The following is a 7,472-nucleotide window of genomic DNA, read 5'->3' as shown; positions in this document are numbered from 1 at the left end:
TAGTCCAACAACGTTACATATTTCCTGCTGTTTGTATCTCCTTTTGTTTTCTTGTAGGGTATCTCAAGTTTAAAACCATCTTCTCCATATGGGAACAACAACGGATATTGCATGGACATGAATTTTGGGTGGATCTCTGATATCCTTTGAGGCTCCATATTTTTGTACTCAACAACAATGTCACGTCCTTCACTCTCTCCGGTTGGATCTCTTACTACCAATGCTGCAACTTCAGATGCGGATGGAAGGTTGTGTGTTCCGTTCCTTTTGCCTAGTATCCGAAGTGTGTAATCATGGTAGTCTCCTTCTTGGAATCTATCTCTTGCCATTCTGAATGTTTTTGCGAGGATGTTGTTGTCATCGAGCATTATTTTCAGTTCTTTGACGATGTTGGGGTCCACTGTTGATTTTTTATCATTGCATCTTGACACACTTATCCTGTTTTCCACCTCATTTTCGGTATTATAGATGTATAGTTGTGCAAACCGAGGTTTGTCTGTACCTTGAGGCAAAGGAGTTCCGATATGGTGGTAGTTTTGTCCATGCAAACAAAAAACATAAGGTCCTTTGCGAGTGTTTATTTCCTTGTCCACAGCTCCTCCCATCGATGTGAATGAAAACATTGAGTTGTATGACCTTATATTTTCTTTGAAGTTTACCGAATCCTGCCCTTCACTTCTTAAGAGGTTTCTAAGGTATGGTGGAGGTTCTCTTAGTGGCGGCAGATCGATTTTCCCTTGTTTGCAGCATATTCCAAAAGAGGGTGTTGTAGTTCCTTTGTTTGAATTTAATCTTTCTTCACACCATAGCAATGCTTTGCAATATTGGCATTTGTATGTTGGCCTTCCGAAGTTCCATGGCTTGCTATTAGCACTTGTCGAGGTTCTGGTTCGGTTGTTGTCTCCAACATTGACTCTAGTGTTGTTTTTGTTGGTTTCGCTTCTGGCGCGCTTCAGTTCCCTATCTTCTTCAGCATTAGCCTTTCTCAATCGTTTAGGAGCCTCTGTGTTCGCATTTCTTCTTCCCTCTGCAGTCCTTGTCCGCTTTGTACTCCTTGAGTTTAGAGGTTGTTCTTTCTTTCTTTTTGTCTGGTGAGCTGCTGGGTCTAACATATGTTGGACTCTCATATCTGCAAATGTGATTTCGTCAGTGCGTATAGTTTCCTTAACATAGTATCATGTAATATGATTTATTTTGTAATCCCTCCGTAAAGAAATATAAGAGCGTTTAGATTACTAAAGTAGTGATCTAAACACTCTTATATCTCTACAGAGAGAGTACTTAATAGTGTTTTGCTTTTGCAGGCATGCAAGTGCATTTGGTGATGACTACTAATGGACGTTGTCACATACAGTACATCTGGAGATTAATGTTGTTTATCTGGTAGGGAACTAAAAATCAATAATTGTTCAACCATGTTGCTCTTTTTGTAGCTTTCACATTATTATCATGGTAGTGTTAGGATGCATGAAAAAAAGAGCTTTATAGTTCAGTATGAGAAGAGTTTTGACGCAATGTTGAGCTGAGATCAAAATGCAGGCACACACATGAAGAATTGCATCGGGATATTACCTGAGGCTGATGGTGCTGATGTTGTGTCTTCAGTTCGTTGGATGTTTCTTTGTGCCTATGATCGTTTGGGTGTCGCCGGCGTATATTGGATGCAACTTGCTGGAGTTGTTGCCATACCTTCAATTTGTCGGCCATCTCGTGTGTGTTTGATCTTCCCGACATCATGAAAATGTAGCTATTGAGAAAGTGCATCATGGGTCATTTATGAATGTATGTCTTGTAAAATTATGGTTTAATGATGTTTATGTGATATAAGCAGAGGGATGAGTGTATGTGACCATACCTCTTGTTTGTTTTCTGAGACTATAATCTAGCAATTTGACTAATGTAGATCACCTGAGGAGAAAGTTTTTGTGAGAATATGTTGGCTGATAAGGAAGCTAAAATAATGCACAGATTAAAGAGAGAAAATATATAACCTGAAAACTAAAAAGTGTGCGCACGCTATTTGGACATCTCGAGCGGCCGCTATGTCATACACATGCATGTGTATTTTTTTGTCTCGTAACGCATGTTGGTGCTGGCATTAAATGTGTTCACACTAGTCTTATCAGTGAGAGAAAACAGATCCACGTACTTTTATTTCGAAATTTCAAATTCTTTTAAAGCCGTATCTTTTAAACCACACGTCAGAATTCAGTCCTGTTTTCACCGTTGGATTCATCACGACGAGATCTTTGAAACTAGATCCCGCATGGATATGTTTCGACGAAATTTTTTTGATGCCAACTTTGGTGCTATATTGTGCAACTAAAGTACTGTATTGTGCAACTTTAGTACTACATGTTGCAACTTTTTTTAAAATCAGTTGGCTTGTAATTTATTCTAATTGTACACACATTGATGTTTTAGTTGGCTTATAATGTAGTCTAGTTGTACACACATTAATATTTAGTTGCCAGAAGGATTAGTTGCACGCACACATGCTCAGTTGGCTTGTAATTTAGTCTAATTGCACACATATTGATGTTTAGTTGACAGGACACTAGTTGCACACACATATGCGTAATTGACGCCGCAATGCAGTCTAGTTGCACACATATTGATATTTAGTTGACAGGACTAGTTACACATATATATGCTCAGTTGGCGCGGCAATGTAGTCTAATTGCACACGCATTGATGTTTAGTTGGCAGGACTATTGGCACACATTGATGTTTAGTTGGCAGGACTATTGGCACACACATATGCTCAGTTGGCAAGGGAATGTAGTCTAGTTGCACACACATTGATGTTTAGTTGACAGAAAGACTATTGGCACACACATATGCTCAGTTGGCACGGCATGTAGTCCAGTTGCACACATATAGATGTTTAGTTGGCAGGAAGACTAGTTCGTCGAAACATACCCATGCGGGATCTAGTTTTGAAGAGCACGTCGCGAAGATTCCAACTGTGAAAACAAATCACAATTCTGATGTGCGGATTAAAAGTTATGCCTTTTTTAAAATTCTAAAACTACAAATAAATGCATAGAAGAACAAAGTGCATGTACTGAAAGATATGGCTGTATTGCTATTTAATACGTTGCGGGGAAATAGATTAGACGAGAAAGATTTTTTAAATAGAAGAAGGGACAAAAAAATTTCTTAAATAACCGGCCGCTCACTAATCATACTGGGCGGCTGAGTGCCGGCTAGACGCGTCCAATATATAATACCCTGAAACCTTTGTGTTGCTTCGAATTTGAGAAGACGGATCAGTCGGCGATGAGGCTTGTTGTGCTAGTAGGACGTGATATGATGCACTTTATATAATGATATGGTTAGATGTTTTCTTAGACGTGTAGGATTAGGAATCATGTAGTGAGTCAAAATCGTACAGTACAATACGGATTATTTTTAAAGGAAATTTAGCTTGAATAAATAGTAGCTTTTTTTGAGCAACGACTAATAGTTAGTCCTACACTAGCAACTTCTGATTAATGAGCTAATTTGGGCTGGTGTTTGGCTGTCAGAAAGCTGTCTAGCTCCCCTAAAAATGTACTGTATTTTATTCGTACTTCAACTCTCCTGCTGCAGTGTTGTCCAAATAAAATAAAATAAAATTCCTTCTATGCCGCTTATTATCTTCTCACACTTCGTATCAATGGACTATTCCTCTTCCGCACAGTTCCTTCTAAAAGGATATTCTTTGGATGAGCAAATCGCTTCCGATTAGCTTCCGTTGACCTGTTGGGCTAAGACTCTCACTGGATCCTCTCTTGCGCCAAGGAGGGAATGCGGTGGCGCGGTCGGCGGCCGCACGGAAACGCCGGCACAACCGAGATTTCGCGAGGTGAACCAAGTAGCTATCAACCTGCGTGGAGCAGCGCCGTGCAGCAGGCACTAAGGAGCGGAACCTGGGTGCATCAGTGCCGCAAGTAGCAGCGCAGGTTTGGCCTTCAACTATCTTGCCTAGTCAGTACCTGGTTCAGCTAGGTATGTGTATGGCCCAAATACATTTTGTCTGTAAAATAATTTTGGTCGGATCTTTTGAGGGTTAGTGAGAAAAAAATAAGCTTAAGTCTGTGAGTCCCCATCCATATGCTTGTTTGTGATGTAATAATATACGCCCCGGATAAAAGCTCAATCCATCTTTCTGTCATTTTAAATTTCATTGTGGCTTCATATGGAACAATTCGCAGTCGATGATTTTGATTACTTTTTTCATTGTATTCCAGATGGATCTCAATCTTTTCAAATACAATTGAGCATTTTTGTTCTCATATATTCTAGGCCATGCTAGTACATTGTAGTTTTAGCAAATGTTGCAGGCACATTAGAGCTTTGACCAACCACACAAATGCCATGCTAAATTGATTAAGATCAAAGGAATGTACTGGTCATTCTCTCTTCTGAATAGTATACAATACTTGAATTGTTTGAAAACAAAATGTCATATTGTTCATACATATTGATCATATATAAAAACACACTAAATATTCCAGCCCTCGGATACATTAAAATAATAAATATAGGATAAAGTACTGTCTCAAAAAATTTCTGGAAAAGGTCCTTCCTCTCTTGGGTCTTGTTTGGTGTACTTGATCTTTGAGTTGACGATTACATCGTCTTGATGCTATTAGTCTTCTTGGTCAAACGTCGTGTCATCCTTGTGGAGCCTTCATGTTCAACTTTTGTCTTCTTGTTTTTTGCATGAACACTTCTGGTGCTTTTGGGTGCTGCCTTTTCTAATTTTTCAGATATACTATTTTCCACTTCTTCATCTTCTGAGTCTGATAATACAACAGATCTTCACCTCCTTTTCCCACCATCGACACTCGTTGATGATTTTTGATGTTGATGCTCCTTCTGATGTACTGTACTTCCATTGCCTTTATCTTCTGGTTCCTCTTTCACAGGGACCAATTCACATATGTTTTTGCTAAGTTCACACTTGCTGATTTGTACCTACAAAAATCACATAAATGGATGAATTAAGAGATGAATTTATAAAGAAAAGCTTGTACAGTGAAGTATTCAATCACCTTTTTGACTGGCTCATTCGGTTTCTTTGTTTCTCGTTTTAACATGTTGTCCACTTCATCATCCATCAAATCCTGTTGAGCACAATGGATCAAGAATTGTAAATACTTGCTTCAATAGTTCCATATAAAAGAGTAGAATAATTGGTGTTTAAATAGATTTGATAGTTTAATAGACCATTACCTCTTCAGCTTTATCCTCTAAGTCTCGCTTCTCAAGCTTCTCATCAGGCACAAATATTTTCTTTACTGCATAGTTCTACATGCCTAGAGTGAGGTTCTTATTGTTGAGTTTGAATCGAAAGATTAGTCTTTGTCCACATAATTCTTGTATAATCTTTGGGACTTCTTCAGGTTTTCCATCTAAGGAATCCAACAGGAATGAGACTGATGTATTGATCATTCTTTCAACCTCTTCATCAAATAAAGTGCAACTTGTAGTAGCAGTGCGATCACTAATTTGAAGCCGAATACGATACATAGAATCACATTTCATTAGTGTAACACAAATGTGATAGTACATAATGATGGTCAAATCAAGAGAATATGCTTACCTAGGTGTTAAACCTTCTGGATACGTATCACAATTCTTGCAATAATAATTATGTGATTCTTTCTAGCAATTTTGTTGCAAACATCACATGACATGTACCACCATTGAATATTTTCTTGTAACCGATAAATTGTAGCTATTGCTGTGAACACAAAGTCCTGAAAGTTGATGAAGAAAATATAGCTCTTTAAAGAATATGCGGTCACTCATACAAATATGTCAAATACATCTGTAGGTATTGGAGGCTTCTACAGTATCATGTCTTAGAAGAGTTTTGATTCATTACCTCATCTGTTGGGTTATCGTGCCTAATTCCAGTAAGTTCTTTTAAGGTTATCCTTCTGTAAAACATTTGATCTTCTAGTGTCCCTTGAGTACTTTTATCTATCTCCATCATTTTTGGTAAAGTTTCTTCGGTGGAGTGGCTATAAAAAAGTTAGTAAATGAAGATATATTATGAAATTCTATATGACCGGAACCTACAAATTGTGCTTAATACCTACCACAAAGTTCCCAAGTCTCGGATATATCTAGATTCATATATAATCTTGTGGCACTAGTTGACTTTAGGCACAAACCTATTTAATGAACAATAAATCAGTTAGATTTATTATTTTGGTATGAAAAAAGACATGTAGACAGATTCAACTTACCATTGAATTTTTGCACCATTGTTGAGGTAACAATAATAATTGTTTGATTGCCAATTACATCCTCACTTAAATGATGAGCTAATCTTCCCCATAATGATACTCTGATTCTATCACCCCTGAATAATTCATTCCAAAGTAATTAATGGTAATAATAATATAAGTGGAAGAAAACAGCCTTTACCCTTTAGTGAAAAGTTGATACATGGATATACACTTACTCTGGCATTAGAATTTCAATCTGACGTACATCTGCAGGTGTTTTCTTCTTTGTTATCCTTGATTCTATTGGCTTAATCTTGGGAAGTAACCCAATGACATCTGCAAATTGGAAGATTAAAGACTTCAAAAATTAGAAAGTTATTCATTTGAGTTTATTAATACAACCACCAAGAAATGACATCAAATTTAAACTGTCCACTTGGAAGTAAGAATATGACTGTCAACATACCTGAGCATTGTTGGTCTTTTTCTAGACGTTCTTGTAGGGTATCTTTGCTAGCACACTAAAAGTAGTAATCTGGAAAATTATCCGATGAACCTTTAATCTCCTTTAATTTTGTGTTGTATAAAAAAGTAATTTTAATTTCATTGCTGACTGGTCGATATTTTGTCGAATCTACAACTTTAAAATTGCTAAAAGCATATATAGAACCCTCATTGATCTTTGCTCTGTAAGTGTCTATTAGATTCTTCCAAATAGTAGCATTAACTGTATGGCCCTTCAAAATTCAATGAAGGAAAAATTTAGTAGTAATTTTAACAATAAAACAATCCCCATTGTTAATTATGTGGAGAAAATACATGCTCATCCATCAAGATCATATCGATGCTTATAAGTTCATCAGTCGAAGGATTGATCGAGTCCCACATTCTCATTACTTTGGCTTTAATATTCCATGCCTGTCCTCTTGTGGTTAACTCACTCAACTTTGTGTACGCCATGGAGATGTTGCCCTGAAAACAATTTTAGAAGGAGTGGTTCATATGGTAATGCAATAATGAAATTTGGTTAGAAAGAAGTGTTCTAACTAATGGTTAATGAACAGGAAAACATGGTGTTCATAAGGAGGTTGCAAAGACATGCAGGGATGGAAAGATGTAAATAGACCTCAAGATTTAATTAAGCTATATACATTACCCAAACTTGATGCGTCTGTCGTTTCTTCTTCCGTCCTTCGATGTGCTGGGTGTCCCGATGTATGTCGCCCCTTCGATTTGTGTGGATAT

The 7,472-nt window shown here is 37.4% G+C and overlaps 1 long non-coding RNA gene across 1 annotated transcript; it reads left to right on the top strand.

Moving 5' to 3' along the window:
- The first annotated feature begins 1,216 nt into the window (after nt 1-1,216).
- Nucleotides 1,217-1,852, top strand: LOC119359313. The gene is made up of 2 exons (XR_005172455.1): nt 1,217-1,383; nt 1,540-1,852. It is a non-coding gene; the product is annotated as an uncharacterized LOC119359313 (long non-coding RNA).
- Nucleotides 1,853-7,472: the final 5,620 nt, after the last annotated feature.

The sequence above is a fragment of the Triticum dicoccoides genome, chromosome 2A (assembly GCF_002162155.2).
Source record: "Triticum dicoccoides isolate Atlit2015 ecotype Zavitan chromosome 2A, WEW_v2.0, whole genome shotgun sequence".
NCBI lineage: Eukaryota > Viridiplantae > Streptophyta > Magnoliopsida > Poales > Poaceae > Triticum > Triticum dicoccoides.
The sequence above is the reverse complement of the archived record's forward strand: the minus strand, read 5'-3'. Positions and strand labels throughout refer to the sequence as shown.